The sequence below is a fragment of the Sprattus sprattus genome, assembly GCF_963457725.1.
Source record: "Sprattus sprattus genome assembly, chromosome: 2".
Lineage (NCBI taxonomy): Eukaryota > Metazoa > Chordata > Actinopteri > Clupeiformes > Clupeidae > Sprattus > Sprattus sprattus.
In genome coordinates, this window is record NC_137921.1 from 61202792 (window position 1) to 61220392 (window position 17601).

Genomic DNA, 17601 nt, shown 5'->3' on the forward strand with positions numbered 1-17601 from the left:
GTAAATGTTAGTCCTTCACACATATGTACTCATAAATGATGACATAATTAAAAACTCCTGTTCCTATATACATACAGTTCCACCATACCTAAGGAAAATGTGTGAGAACCACTCATTTGCTATTAATCATGAATGGGAAGGTTGAGCACCATAGATTACTGAGGCTGTTGTGACTAACATTGATGTGACCTCTGGTTTCCCTGTGGCTCGATGCCCAGGAGGAAATAGGCGCAGAAAATGTCTGTTTTACCGAAGAGTTTGGCTGAGTGCTATTTAACCCTGACTCTGAGTGAGGGATGCTTACGGGGTTCTATGATCCAGGATTATTGCGGTAGTGTGGGCACCACAGCCTTCCTCTCTGCCTTGATCACACACTCTCTCTTCCCATCACAGGATCAGACCTCTGCAGAGAAACAGTGCCAGGAGCCAGTAAACACAGGCAGGCACCCAGAACAAAGTGGCCTCTGGTAGTCTTGTCATTGTTCTAAAAGTCTGTAAAGGTACATTTAATGTAGTGGCTAAAAGAAAGGGTACATTGTGATAACTAAGAATGTTTTTGAAAAAGTATATATTGATCATGTCAGAACTGACCACTCAGAAGCGTTGTATTTCATTGTGTCTCACTTTTATTATGAGCTCAGAACTGTGTGGAGTTGTGTTTATAGGAAGAGTAACTGACAGAACCTGGTCAGATTACAGGGAAATGTGATGTGTTTCTAAATAGAGACTACATGGCATCATTTGCAATTACTTACATAATCCCCTGAAGAGCTCAAAATTAGAAATCCGTTCAAAATATCATACACTGACACTATGAAGAAAAAGTCAAAATAGACCAAAATAGACCATTCTAAAAATGACAGTGTATGAACTCCCACCCAACTCTCCCATAATGTAGCACAGTTTAATTTCATATGGGGTCTCATTGCTCTTGTTCTGCTCTGTCTACAGCTAAAAGGTTTCAGAATCAATGGATGGAGTCAAAATGAAAACAGTAAAAGGAAATTGAGAACAATAACAGTAATCAGTTGCAATTCATTGTTAAAACTTGCCTTGGTAGATTTTGACAGTTTTTTAAACATAATCTCTTTATTGGTTACAGCCTGCCGTTAGCAGAGTTTTAGGCTAGAAAATGACTTGTATACTTTTCATATTTCAGTTCATGAATAGACATTTAATATCCATATGAAATACAACTTCAATAGGATTTTAATCCCTGGATATGTTATGTAGGGCTACAACAGCTAAAATGAGCCTTTAACTATTGAGACTTCTATTTCCAGAGCTTAAAATGACTTGTCCGGACAAACCGCTGGAAATTAGTTATTTGATAGGCCATTCATGTGATTGTCTTTTATCTTTGTGCAAAGTATCATAATTATTGAATGACAGGAAGGGTTATTATGCATCAATTTTAATTTACACGTCATACATTTTTTCACAATTTTTATTATACACACCTGGGAGAAAATACAGATGTGTGGACCTTGCTGACCCCCATGGTGGCTATGGCCATGACTGCAGCTTATCTCTGGCATGTGGTTTCAGGAGCTACCATGTGTGCACTAGCTCACAGAAAAAAGAAGGCTTCAGCCCTCTACTCTTCTGTGCAGTACAAAAGCTCAGGGGCAGGCAGTGTAGAAAATCATGAAAAGAACTGAGCAATGCATTTCTGAAATGAATCTAAGGCGGTATAAATAATGAATAAGACACTGTTTGTTGAAGTGTCATGCTGAGGCCGCCGAATCCTTTCTGAGAGTTTGAGAAAAACAGAAGCTCTTACATAAGTGTGACACTCTGTCTGGAACTGATAATGTTATATTAAGCAACCCCCAGCCCCAAAACCTTTTTTCAGCACAGATATCAGGATTAATTAATATGCTTATGCGGTTGTGGGAATATTGTTGAACTGTTTGATTAGATAAAGAGAAATTATTTGTATTTCCTGATCACAAGTGCTTGTAATAACCAGGGCCTCGTTTCCCGAACGCGCACTTAGCCTAAAAAGGACTTGAAATCGGTCGTAAGAGGGATCCGACGTTGCAGAGCGGTTTCCCGACGCGGCACTTAGCTTAAGTTTATCTTTCGTTGAGAAGAATTCTACGTGTGGTCAGGACCAGTAGTAACTTCACACTTAGCGATGCAATCCACCAGGGGCATCGTTCGGCCTATTATAGAAGAAATCCAAAGGATGTTTCTGTGTATAGCACATCATGAGAATGTCATTGTTTCACCTGCCTATTCCCATCAAAATAGAAATAAAGAATATTGAGTATTTGAAAATAAAGATTATACAAAATAATATGTTATTGAACTAAGGAGATGGCTTTTCTGACTGTGTAGTTAGGCTGCAATATTAGGAAATTGACATGTCATTGAGCCGGGCTGGAAATCAATCAAGAGGGTGGCACCCGCTAGCCTATATATATTTATTGAGGTATTGTTCTTATGTCGACTATTGTTATATTGGAACTTCATTCATGAGCCTATACATGGGTTTCTTGTATACAAACATTGAAGGCTGCGCGTGCAAATCCGCGGCAGAAAGCCATCTACCCTAATACAAATGAATACAGAAAGCCCAGTTTAAATGTATTGTTTATTACTTATTTAGCCTACCGTTCCCTATTCTGTTGCCATGAATGCTTGCACACACCCTCAACATATTCCCAAATGTAACCTTATACATTGTTGAGCCTTTTTCTATATTTGATTTGATTTGATATTTTATTTTTCCTGAAACGGATGCTTCCTCCTAGGTATACTGAACATCTTACCAACTCTGTTAGAGCAGTTCACCACACAACAACTCCCTGTCATGTTGCCTTCCTCCACCGCGAGATTGCGCACGCAACCAGTGATGACGTAGCCGAGAAACCCATGTATACACAAGTGAGAAAATCGACTCGTCTGACATCGATGAACAGGCGACCTCCACCCTAAGAGATACTTAAGAACTCGTGCACGTGGCGCTCGTGCACCTGACTTTAAGATGATGTTCGGGAAACGCTCGTAAATAGAAAGTGTTACTGAGTCTACTATGTCGCCAAAATCCACGTAGAACGTTAAGATACGTCGTTATCGGGAAACGAGGCCCAGTAGTACATCATACCTCTTTCCTTATTGATGTTTGGTTGGTTGCCATGGTTATTGGTGACAGTACTGTGCACAATATACTTCATATACTAATACAGTCTGAAGGTAGCTACTACATGAAACTGACAGAAACTGGATACATTGAGGTAATTGATCTCCTTCTGATGTCTTGTTTAATAATATTTTCATTCATCTAATGGTGAACAGACACTAGGTGTGAACAGACACTAGGAGTAAATAGGTGTGGATAGACACTAGGTGTGAACCATTCTGTGATACTTGGGTATGATGCAGAACGGTGCTAGAGTGTGATTTTGCCTTGGCACTTTCAAGTTATGGCAAGGATAGAGACAGTTCACTGAGGTCCAATTATATTGCCATAGAATAAATAGCATACTTTGGCAAACTTTTCTGCTTGTTCCTCAGTTTTGCCTCTCAACCCCCTGGTAAATATTTATGAGCTAAACAAAATTTGTGCTGTGATCTTTTGCTCTATCCTTGCTTGTCAAGGATATGGGTCTTCAGAACGAAACACCACTTTTTAATTAAGATGTTTTCATTGAGAGGAGTGAGTACAAAAACTAAAAAGCTAAATGCCAAGGTCCACCACAGTAAGGCAGGAAGGAATGTTCCATTCCAAATGAGGCATTCCAATTAATACTGGCATTTCACTCCGATGGCATTAGAATTCTTCTATGCAATATACATCCATACAATAATCTGTCAACGTGAAGTGCAGTTATGGCCAATAAACAAACCTATAGGCTTGTGGATGATCTGTGGATGATCAAGCACTACAATTTAATTACAAGTTGCATGATAGGGTTGTGGTTTATCAGTATGACATCAGAATGCCCCCATGTAAAACGATGCCTGGATCAGAAGACCACTGGTAGTAACATGACCCTGGCTAAAAAAAAGGAAAAAGCATGAGGATATGCATAGAGCAGTGAATGCTGCAGAAACGCTGCAGTAGTCCAGATAATGTGCTTTGAATCTGTGGATCCCCATAAATGTCTGGATACAGCAACATAAATCAATACTGAAATTCCAGGCATAAATAGAGACGAGGGAGAACAAAGTGGTCTCAACATTTAACAATCATTCATCCTGCCTGCCTGCCTGCCTTCCTGGGGCCCAGTCAAACCCAACTTAACAATTGCATACCTGATGTGAAAATAATCATCTGCAGCTGTTTCTCTGTCACAAGCCATTCTCCTCCTGCATCTATGTTTGTCTGCCTGTACAGTCTTACATGTATTATACATAATATATATATTATATATACTATACACACTCCAAAGGCATTCGGTCTGTCTCCTGGAGGAGGTGAATCAAAAGCTCTGCATCAGGGGCTGAAACATCTGCCACCGTTGAGAAGAAGCCACTGCAGTGGAAGAGAGCAACGCAGGCACCTCAGCCCCCACTCTTCTCAGAGTAATGAGGGAGCCTTTCCCCTGCTAGAGGACTTTTCACATCTCTGTGGATGGATGGGGAGCGCTTCTGAAATTCATCCATCAGTTCTCTCCAGAGTGTAAATACCCCAGAGAAATTGCCTAAGAGGTCGTTCTTTAGTGCCAGCTTTCTTCAGCTGAGAGAATGCAGTGGAGGTGTTCAGTCTAAATGCCACCCAAATTGCTTAGAGCATGCATGTATGTCTCAAGTGTTTACTGGCCTTGGCATTATCGCTTAATGTAAACAAACATCATCAGTAAAATATTTAGCTTCCCTAACCACACCACTGCAGAAGTAGCAAGACAGCGGAGGATGACTTCATTTATTCTTAAGGGCCCTTTATAACAAAGAGCTTCCCAGCGGCAGTGGAGAATTAAATCTGCGGTGGCAGAATCCTTTTCCAACCTGCCGTATGTTCATAACACAGACTCCTGTTAGTAATTGTGGTTTACTATCACAAGAGCCCTTTATCGCAGCACTCACACAAGCTCAGCTAATGATACACACTGGTGCGTGGGCGCACACACGGAGGCCAATTTGGGTGAATTTTTCACAGTATAGCACGTGTTCACAATGCATAAAATATCAGCACTCAGTGCATGCCTGTGCAGACGACTCTCTGTGCTCTATGCAGAACAAGTGGTCCGGTTTCTGCTCCGTTCAGCAAGCAGACGCCACTGAGTTTTGGGAGGCTTCATGTCAAAACCTCAGCCATTTTAGTTCCGTGATACAAATTATTCTATTCCTACTTCCACGCCAGCTGTCACAAAGCATTACATTCTCTTGCTGTTTTGTGGTGTAGCAAGGTCAAAAGTGAAATTATGAGGCAGCCTTTTCCCTTGTGCAATCAGGCATGCCTTTCACTGTTTCATATGACCCCCAGGGGAACACAGAGTCCCTCATGTTTGAGACAGCAGCTCTATACTGGTATCTCTTCCACAGCACCAAATTAGGTGACAACAACAGCTGTAGGCCCAGACTAAATATGCGTGACATACAGTGGAACTGAAGATTATTGCATGCTTTTCTGTCATATTATTGGGTACAAAAAGGTTTTTTCTTTATGTAATATTCTGTTGGGAGATTAGAACGGATTCCGCCATGCTCTCTTTTGATCTAGTCAACAGCAAGAGGGAGTGACAGCTCACCTAAGACAACCCATAAGGAGAACAGTAAAGGCGCAGTGGCCCACTGATGAAGAGACATATGTTTACGGCTAATGTCAGAACCAACTTCAGACTGATAAATCATGTATCATACATGGTCCACTTCATGTTTGTCCCCTGGAGGATGATGTGATATTCATGGTCTCTCAAATGCATTACTGGAGGAATAGCTCAGCATTCAAATATAAAAGTTGGTACTTTAAGTAATTTAACTACTTCATTAACTGCTTTACTGTGTGAAAAAAAATGGATGTATGCTGGTAATTATTTTTTGCATTATTTTTCTGAATTTTAAATGTTTGTACTGAGTCATAAATTAGCACTATTTAAAAAAAGTTAAAACAGGAAGAGATATATTCTTAACTTGTAAAAATGTTGCCAAGTGAAGCAAACAAAGTTTGAAAGCCATAATGTTAGGCCACTTATAATGAGCGATATGCTTTCTCTTCTAAGCACATGATGTGCTGCAGTGCATCCCTGCTTCTTGTGCCAGTGCAGGTGACTGCCTTAGCTGCGATTTTACACTGAAGTGACCTGAGAAACGGAAGTATCTTGTAGTCATCCAATGCCCTGCTTAAGCTGTGTGGCAAATGCAAAGCACTTTCAGGTAGTTATAAAAGAATGTAGAGATTATTTTAAGCTCTTATGCCATATCTAATGCTATTTCAAATGATAAAAAGGTTTGGCCACAGATTAGAATTTGACCTAATACCATTCTGTCATTGTTTCCTCTCGCAGGTGTTGCTGTCCCCTGCTTCCTGCCTCCCAGTCCCCCCCAACAATCACATCCAAAGCTCTACTACACACTGCCTACAGTGCATCACAAATATATTTGGATTGCCAGCCTAACTACCAATTACTCATATGATCACAATCATCCACTTATTCTATTAACAGGAACCCTATGAGTACATTGTGACCCTCAATATGTTGTATGACCATTAAAATTGCATGCTGGCATTATGAACACAGTGTGTGCCCACTAAACTGTTCTACAATCAATACTTTGATTGCTGGCTCTCTCCTTTTTATCCACTATACCATCTTGTATGTTTCATGTAATCTTCCTGTTGCGTATATGAATGCTATTCCTGATGTGTGTGTGAATTTATCTGCTTGCTCCTCCTATCCACACACACACACCTTTTTTCTATCTCTCTACCCAGCCGTCTCCAAACTGATGGGTCCCTCCTTATGAGCTGGGTTCTGCTCAAGGTTTCTTCACGTCACCATCACCTTTGTGCTTGCTCTGGGGGGGTTCATGCTCTGGAAAACTCTTTGAGATAATTTCTTTATTATTTTATAAATGTACAATTTATTTTAATTTTTTGGTGCAAAATAATTAAAATGTAATTGAACTGAATAAAATAATATAAAACTGAGGGATAAGTACTATTTTATTTTTCGTGCAAGGTATATTAATATTTCCCATGATTTTGGCTTAAATGTATCTTATACGGAAGCAAATGCTCAGTTACTGTAAATTAGCAACAGATGTTCTAGTGGCCTATGATGTCTGTTATGATGATGATTATCGCCTCACATGTACTTAAAAGTAATCAGTGCAGAAATAACTCACTGTGTTGAAGCTGTAATACAACAATATTCCTCCCAATATTGAAGTTCACCTTTTGGTACTGCTAATTAATATAGAAAGTCTTGCAATATTTGGCAAACATTACTGTTGTATCTGCAAGTCCCACAAGGCTCTTGCAAACATGTCCCATTTCTCATTTAGGGGATCAGAAGAGTGCAAAGAACCACCCATAATGCGCCCTTCACGTGGACAAGCAGACACTAGCAAGGTTCACTTCAAGGGAGCCTCGGGAGTGCTCCCCTACATTACTGTAAGACAACTGCTGGAGAAATACACTGGAGACAAAAAGAGCATGAAGAACATCTCTCATTTAGTAGCATTATGCTTATAATTGACTTAGAGCCACTCTATTGAACTCTATTGAAGGGAACTAGCTAATTAAGGGCGGAGAACCTAAGGAAACAGAAGATGTTTTGAGGTAAATGTTGTGACCAGTTACATCAGTAATCTTTGAAACTAGTATCATGAACATAACACCACTGGGCCTCATCCTGGAGGTATCCTAATGCCCAAGAGGCCACTGCTGACTATAAGTAGCAACATCTTTGAATGTAGCGAAGCCGTGGTAGTTTGTGGTATAGGCAACATGGGCGAATGTCCAGGGTGCCAATGCCTGGAGAGTTAACGGAGAACAAGAAAACAACTGGTTTGGCACTCATTTGCACACAACACAGCATCCAACACACGCATAACGACACATAGACACACACACACACACACACACACACACACACACAAATTTGTATGTGCTGAACATTTTTGTCTGTGTCAGCCAACAGTCTCTCTAGGTTCAGTGCCTGTGGCTGCTAAGGGGGGTTGGGGGGGCAATAATCCATTTCTCATACTCTCCATACATTTGACATTTCACAACGACACGTGGGACATGCGCCATGCTGTCAAACGTACTGCTACTAACTGCTGCAGATACACAAGCCCCATATTTTTCCCGAGGCAATATGATAATGCAATAATGGAAATAGCTAAATACTCTGCCTGCATTGACTTGGTTCAGTTTCAGACACGCTTAAATTATTGACTTACTGACTTATGGTTGACAGGCTATGGAAATGTGAAATATTAGGAACGATGAAGTTGCTTTTTGGAACAAAGCTGCATTTTGTCTGCAAAAAGGAGGGGTGATGAAAAGAAGCGACATAAATAGAAACGTGTGACCCACTAGAAAGATAATGTAGTGTACTACTTTTGGGGGGAGGGGTGTGTGCTGGGGGTTGTGGACAGGCAATGCATGTAGAGGACAATACCTTGGGAACAATAACACCCAGACCTGCTCCTGTTGTGAAGATTGTCCTTTGCCTTACCAAAAGGCCATTTCATCAGTCACCATGGCTGTTTTATTATTGTTTGGTGAAGGCTTTAGCAAGTAGATATTGTCTTGAAGCAACACATACTGTTTATATTGCTCAGATTTTGAATAAAAATCTAATTCAAAAATCCCATTCAGCTTCACTTTATTCACTACTAATGCTTCCGCCAACATCATATCACTCACATCTTAATTTACTCCAACAGATTTATCATAGAAGTGACAGTAGACATTGTCAACAATGCTGTGGAGCCATGTACAACTGTGCTTTGCTGTCTCCTGACTAACTCTATCTTTTGCTTGAGCAGTTGAACAGCTTTTCACTGGTGCTATAAAAATGCTAAATGCTTAATTAAGTCCTTCAACATTCTGTCAGGTGGTTAATTGTTTCAGCCGTGCATAATTTGTAGCTGGAAGGTATGTTCTCTTTCAGCCAGGAGGCACATGAATTATTGAGAAGCGGTAGATTGAGAGAGAGAGAGATAGAGAGAGAGAAAGAGAGAGCGCACCCTTCTCTCTACACAGAGAGAGGCTGAACTGTTTCTGAAGCACGGGAAATCACAGTGCCATTATCACTGGGCTACATCTCCCCTTTTTACACAGAACTAAAACGCTCCACTGAAACGCAATCACAGAGGGGTCACAAATAGTTCAGATAGTCATTATTTAGATCACAGGTCTCACAAAGCTCTCATGGTACCAACCCAGGAGTGAGTAAGCAGTTAACTATGCAATGTCAAAGATTTAAGCAGTAAACTCTGACCAGTAGTTTACTATGTTGTCATTTAGTCCTTTCGTAGGTGTCATTTAAATACACTCATAAAGTAGCACCCTCTTAAAAAGTATGGTGAATCACAAAGCTTGTCTAATTAATGCAAATCCTTCCGGCTGAGGCAGACTTGGCAGAAAGTTGATTAAGTCAATGGAGTCGTGATACAATCTGAGTCGCTTTAGGATATATGCGTGGGATGCAAAACAAGCTGTGAAGAAAATATCTCCAAACATTGGGGGAAAGGTGGGGGACATGCTCTTTGAAAACACCATTTCATGTTTAATGAGTTCCATATGTTAATGCTGAAGATAAGTTGTTTTGGAAACAAGCAACTGCCGCAATAAAAAATAACTCTAATATGGCTTTACAGGTATCACAGGCACTATGTAATATAACTAATAAGTAATAAAAGGATATGCCATTCATTTGTTTGGAAATAAATCATATGAATGTACACATGAAATGTGCTGAAACACATGATCACTTCTCAACATTTACAGTTTCAAACAGTAGTTTTCTAGCTAGACACATTCCTCCTCTGGCAGATTTGTTGTCAATCTGATGATGGGCTGGATAATACTGTTAGAAGACGGAGGACATAAAGCTGTGCACTTCTGTGAACAAGGGAAATAATAGGCATTGGTTGGCTGGCACTATGTAGGCTGTGGGAAGGGATTTATCCATATGGATATTTTGTCGTTTGGATCACCCATAATTAACTATCGCTCACTTCTGGTTTCTGTCTGAACACAATTTCAAATACATACTTTAGCATGTCAACAAACACAGTTTGCTGCACATCCTAGGTAGACAGTGGGTAAGGTCTATGCAAAATAAATGACTGTTCAGTGTATTCTTAGAGGGCCCAAGCAGTTTGAGGCACGCCACTTATATTACTTACAAGCAGTTGCTTCCAAATACAAGAACAGAAAGGAGAAGTCAATATATGTAATTTAAATCATTATGTTGTGGAAATGATTCTGTTATGACACATTTTTCTTACAGTTGCCTCTTCACAGATCACTGATGACAAAATTGTTTGATTGGAGCACAGCAATGAATGAGGTGAAATAAGTTACCAGACTTGTAATGGAAAATATTTCCAGAAAATAAATACTTTTTTTAAATACTTTTTTATAAGTTACTCATATAAGCTAAAAATGATTAAAAATGAAACGTTCCCTATGTCCAAAATGTGTAGTCATATACAGTAGGTTCACTGGAGTAGAGCAGTTTTAACCATGCACAAAAGGAAACTATAGCCAAAGACAGTCTTTTGGGGAAACATGTCAGAAAGAGGAGCATGAAATACCCTGACTGCCAAAAGGGCTCTGTATCAGTGACAATGGATGAAGACTGGAGGCAAAAAGATTGATTTGCAAATCAATATCAAGCTAAGAGAAAGTGAGCATCTTCAGGGCAGAAATGTAATACAGGAGAAAGCAAGCACACACACACACACACACACGTATAGACACACACACACAGTCACAAAGGTATATTAAATTACCATTGTCTGACTTTGTATTTTACTTCTAAGCATTCCTATTATTCCTTGCCGTCTGAGCAATTACATTTCCATTGAATGCATTCAGTGACTCAAATGAACTGTAACAGGAGATCAGAGGCCCTTTCTCCTGTCCTCTCTCCCCAGCTTGAGGAATAGCTCTCTGTGAAACATCTTAAAAGCCTGGCTTAGTTCTCCTATTTCATGAGGTGCCAACATGCAAGGGAGAAATGCTTTTTTCACACTCACCCTCACACACACACAGCTACAGAACCTTACCTAATTCTCTCTATATATATACAGTATATAGACAAAATAGGTTGATATATAATCAATGTTAGAGACCTTACCCCTTCCAATGCTGCAATACAAAGATCACAATTTAAAGCAATGTTGTACCAGACCTTACAGAAAAAGCTGACATATTTGCCATCTGCCATTCAAGTCCTCAATCCTCCTCATTTACAGACTTTAAAATAGTATTGTTTCAGGGATAGAATGCTGCCTGTCTGCTATAATTCTTCATAGATTTTGCCGAGTCAATTGTTCTCCATCATGGAAATGGCGTGACACTCATTCCAGGAAGCATGCGTGTAGAGTTCTGGGCCCCCCTGTTGAGAAATTGACTTTGGTAGAGTGTAATGGATGTTCACTGTGGGTAGCAGCCTACTGGCAGAGTTCACTGAGTACACTAACACTGGCCGCTAGGTTTTTGCTCACGTGCAGCCTGGGTGCGTTTCTCAAGTGTTGTCTAACCACTGGTACAATCTCCATCATTACAACTGTGGTTCAGAAATGTAGGGCCTCTTGAAAGCATAGTTCAGACAATCAATTGCAAAACATGATCGTACAGTTGGGTTGTTGAAAGTACTGAATGTGACCAGTAGTTAGAAGCATAATTCCTGGACAGTTGCCGTTGTGAACGTTTGCGTTAGTTAGACAAACTTAACTATCTCCTTACCACACACTAACTGAGAAATGTACTTATTAATCGTCATTCATCGTGAATGAAGCATCAAAATAATTGTGAACAATTACAAACAGCTAATTTTTGAGAAATAGCACTGATAGAAGTACAGAAGAATGTAGCACCCTCTACATGCTGCACATTGTTGGGATTGTGGTGCTATGAACAACGGAAGGGGAGAATTGTGACATAGCTTCTACGGTTGAGAAACGGTTGTGAGTAGGACAGTAGTTTAGCCAATGATGCCTCGTACCACGGTTGTTCAGCAGGGACCTCCATTGTTATTTGAGAAACGCACCCCTGGATGGGTTAGGTGGTTTTCCCTTCTTCAGTAGAGTGCGGGCTGGGTCCAGACACATGCTCACTGCACAGTCAGCTGCCAGGGCCCCCACTGTTCTGACCATCTGCAGCCATGACATGCTGTGGCCTGTTCACCTACAGTCTCCACTACATCATCAGACTGTGTACAGGAGCAAGCCACATTCCATCATGAAAACATTGCAGGTCTAGATTTAGCAGCAATTTTAGTGACTTAATCAAAGGTTAAGAACATATGCAGTACATCATACCATAGGCTTTCCATGCTCGGGCTTTTGTGTCGTGAAAAAAACATGAACAATAGACCATAGAAAGGGTGTCTATGCCTGCTGCTGGCTAAACAAGAAACTATCAAAAGAAGCAATCGTGAATATTCCCCCTTTCTCAAGTCACAAGGAAGTCACATAAGAAAGCAGCCATAACAAGTTCTCGCCTCTCCCCGGCTGTGAAAGTTTTGAGGGCCTAGTCGCATTACTCACGGTGCAAATACTAACACGTTGCTCTCAGGCGAGAAATGCTGGTGTGACAGCCCCTCCTCTGACTTCCGTGAGAAGACAGCCGCTAAGGGTGAGCTTTGACTCCGCTCTGATGGAGTTGCTCTCAGGCAGCATCTGATACCAAGCAGCTAATGTATGCCTCACTCTCCACTGATGAACAATTACTTTGATGTATAATTGATCATCCTCCCCTCCTGTATGCTGAGAAAAGCTGTAGGTCGTCACGGAATGTGTCGGTATCTTCACTGTGAGCTGCTGAAGTGTCGAGGCATTATTCATGTAGTGTATGCATGCGGGTAGGCAGGTCTGGTCGATCCATAGAAAATAGAAGCCCGTAAATGGGACGCAGTGACCGCCATGCCCTGGCAGTGCCCTGAGGTCTAAGTGTGGACTAGAAGGAGAGCGAAACATGGCATACTTTCACCATATGTTAAAAGATACATTAGCCTTACATGTGAAGTTAACTACATTTTTCATGTTGAATCTGAGTGAAGACTTTTATTTTTAACATAATAATAGATTCATAAGTGTGTTTTTTCTTACCTATTAATTTCAAAACTAAATCGCGAATGTTTCAAAGGATCATTAAACATGTATTTCAGGTCGTATAGCCTAATAGAATAGAAAGCCTATAGTCTTTTTGTCCTTTATCATTTTCATAGCACCCTTTTCAGCTACATACAGTTGACACAAAGAAAGAGAACGAATATAAAAAAGTTTAAGGGGTTTATTGCTAGGTTCACTATGATCAGGGCTGAGATTGTAGTTCAGGCTAGTTTGGAGGTGTGTATTGGTAAATGGAAGATGGTAGGCACTAGGTACACACAACCACACACACACACACACAAACAGACACACATACACACACACACACACACACACAGATGTAGAGCCTATATTGAACAGTGTGCTGATCAGGTCAAAACGTACATGTAACACAAAGGGAGGAGAGGTGGCATTGCACCAGTTTTGAACACAGAGGTACTATCCTTCCCTGCTGTTTTGGCCACCGTGATAAAAGCAAGACTTGGCTGAGTTTGAGCAGGTGGGCAGCTGAATATTTAAAACTCATGTCATGCAGAGCCCGAGCACAAGCAGCAGGCACCTCTTGAATTACACCAGCACCATGAGCCACAGATTCTGGGATGTTAATCATTTGATCTTGGCGTCACTTCCACTGCCACTTCCCACAATTATCCCCAGGATGCTCTACGAGCAGTGCAGGTTGCCAGCTATTTTAACGCTGTGCACTGCCAGCCTTTTGTGTGCATTCCAAAAGGCATCAACAATGGGAGCTGACGGGGAGAGGGAAAACACTCTATTGATTCATCCTATCCCTTACACTTTTTCAATTGCTCTAAAGTACTCGTGGCGCCCGTTGGAGTCTGGACCTGTTCAACGCATTTCAAAACGTCACCCGACAGCATTGTGCAGTGTTAAAAAGGCAGGCTCATTATAGGAGCCAAATGGTGGCGAGTAAGCTGCCACCAATTTAAGGACTTTCAGCCACCTGAAAGTTCCCAGACGCATTGTTGAAAGGGTTAGAAAAGTTAACGTTTCAGCTTTGAACTGCCAATTAAATCCAACTCTGTCAAGATGGGATATACAACGATTTACAGCCCCTCCATTTCTGTCACTGGTCTCAGAGAAAGTGCTGTGAATCAAGATCATTTCCCAGTGTAAAATGGAAGAGAACAGTGAGCCCTTTGTTTACATGGTGTGGTACAACATCTTGAGTGCTTTTGATCATCCATGACCCTCAGGGCCCAACCAGCATAAACACGGGCTTGAGCTCAAGCATACTAGCAGTCTGCGGCAAGATCATATACTGGCATATACTCTGATCTTTTTTATATGCCTCTGCAGAAAACTTTTGTACAAAATACTAAACCCACCAAGTACATATAATATTGCAACATATACAGTATAACTACTATCATGCTGTTCTTCCAAGATGCTGGTCCTCTATGCACAGCTTCACGCAAGGTTGATTTCTTGCTGAAATGGACCAGAAGGTCTCCACTTAATTGTACCCATGACATTTGACACCTGTGCTCACACATCTTCATATAGTCTAGACGCTGAACTGTGCAGACATCCTCTACCTCTTCCCATGTATCCTGCCAATGTTTCAGTGATGTTTATTGCATAGAACATATATGACTCAATGTTTCAGTGATGTTTGTTTTATAGAACATATAAGACTAAATGTCACGTGTGGTTCCAAATGCTTCCAAGTGCACATTCAGGTGTCTGTTTGACAAGCTAATCACAGCTGACTAATCTTATTAAAGAGTGTAATGGAAACACCAGGCAGAAGAATGAATCCTCTGATTACACAGCAGTTCATTTTTCTAGGTGATTGAAAAGCTCTTCATGTAGTTAGTGTGCTTGCCCGAAGTGCTATTGTTCTTCGTTTTTTACTATTTTTTTTATTCTAGTAGTTTTTCTTGCAGCTAACTACTCCTCGCCCGATTGAGATAGAGACGCCATTCAAACACCAAAACGTCCGGCCCGATCCGGTGCAAGCTGCTATGACTTTTCGTGGCGGTACTCCTTGCCACTCCTTTATTATTCCTCTTTTTCCATCACCTTTTTTCTCCATAGACTTGCATGGCAGAACTTTGAGGCATTATGACATCATAATAGGCTCATTAAACTGGCTTGCACCTGTGATTCACTGACAACTCTCACTGACACCTGCGCACGGTTCCTCTTCTCTCTCTGTCCCTCTCCATTCAACTGTATAACTAGGAATATTAAGAGACACCTTCCATACCAGGGCTCTACTCACTCATGCATACTCACTCATGTTTACTCACTCGTGCATACTCACTCATGCATACTCACTTGTGCATACTCACTCATGCATACTTACTCATGCATACTCACTCATGTTTACTCACTCATGTTTACTCACTCATGCGTACTCACTCATGTTTACTCACTCATGCATACTCACTCATGTTTACTCACTCATGCATACTCACTCATGTTTACTCACTCATGCATACTCACTCATGTTTACTCACTCATGCATACCCACTCATGTTTACTCACTCATGCATACTCACTCATGCATACTCACCCATGTTTACTCACTCGTGCATACTCACTCATGTTTACTCACTCATGCATACTCACCCATGCATACTCATTCATGTTTACTCACTCATGCATACTCACTCGTGCATACTCACTCATGCATACTCACTCATGTTTACTCACTCATGCATACTCATTCATGCATACTCATTTGTGCATACTCATTTGTGCATGCTCATCCAGCAGGGAGAGCTGGAGAGCTGACACCTGCCCCAATTCCAAGGCACTTGTTCTCTCGGTCATGGCCGCAACAGAGCAAGCACACTCTCGCAGTTCGTTCACGAAACGCATTCTAGTTTTCACTGAAAATGTATAAATGGAGAATGTATTCACTTTGAATTTGATGAAAGTGGCTATCATCAACACAAAGTGATCTGAATTGTGTGTATCTAATTGACATTGCTGATACAATATAATATTAAGCATACAATCCAGTATGTCCTGTAAGTCAAATCCTTCCTCTTCATTTTCTTAATGAAAACAAACCGCTTTTACTGCAGATTTCCTTCAGGAATATGCAAAATAATCTTTTATGTTCAGATAAGTTATATCTTACATTGCATGTATTGAAAATAAAGGGGCTGTTCTCTAATCACTATGGAATTAGTTCCGCTCCAAAATCAGACCACTCCAAAGCCACTCCTCTAAAACACACAAAAGCACACTGCCTACTGTGTCCACGAGAGAGGGCAGATAACTAACTATCGCTAATGTATCCAACTACTTCATGTCTTATTCCCATGCCTCTCAAAACAAAAGCTCACAAATAAGCTACATCACCACATTTGTCCTGCATCGACTTACCTAAGATCAATATCCCCAAACGACACTTGTTCTCAACTACAATGCAGAGACCTGCAGACATACTGTACGTACAAGGGACACACTACTGCAGTATACTAGCATTAGCACCGGGTTAAAACATAAACTACATAAGTAGCTAACTACATCCAACAAAACTATAACATCTATGGCGTCACTTTTCGGGCCCTTCAACTACCTCAGTTGTTGCCAAGCCTACCTCCATGTTGGGTTGAGGGGCTAGGTTAGAGCTCATTATGCTAACAGCCACGCCATCAACTACAGTTACCTCCTACAGTTTTAGGTGAGAAAATCTGAGATAAAAGGCATCTTTAACCAAATTAAATATTTATCTTTTACACAAATAATTTGTCGTTAAATCGTTTAACTTCTGAGGCTTCGGAATGTTGATAAGAAGTTGTTTAATAAGGGTTTAATCTTTCAACTGTTGAACTCAATGTCACAAGCCTGTCTGTCTCCTTATTCCAGACACAGAGCCGATGGGACTGCCATTTGACTTCCATCAGATCAGCTCAAATCTCTTCGTGTCTATGATGACGGAGTAGCTGTAAGAGGGCTGGTCCTTCTCATTCGTCAACCCCATAGAGACATGAAGAATGCTCTGGGCTTCAGCAGTGATAAGCGGAGTGCTGTAATCCGTCTTAGAGTCTCTTCCAAGGTTCAATGGTCAAACTGTATGGTTTTCATCCCTCTATAGGTCGTTCATGAAAGGGGGTGAGCTTTATTATTACGAGAATATGAGAATTATTACTCTGAATGCCCTTTAAAATGAATTAGCTCTAACCTTGGCGGTTTCCCTTTAATTTTCGTTTCCAAGAACATGTAGTAATTGTTGACATTTGTTTTCTGACAACAATTTGTATGTTGAATCTCAGATGTATGTACACAATGAACTTTGTGACATTGTCTGTAAAACTGTATGAAAGGTTTAGGAACAGCCATCGCTGGCATTCCAGACAATGAATCCCTCATTCC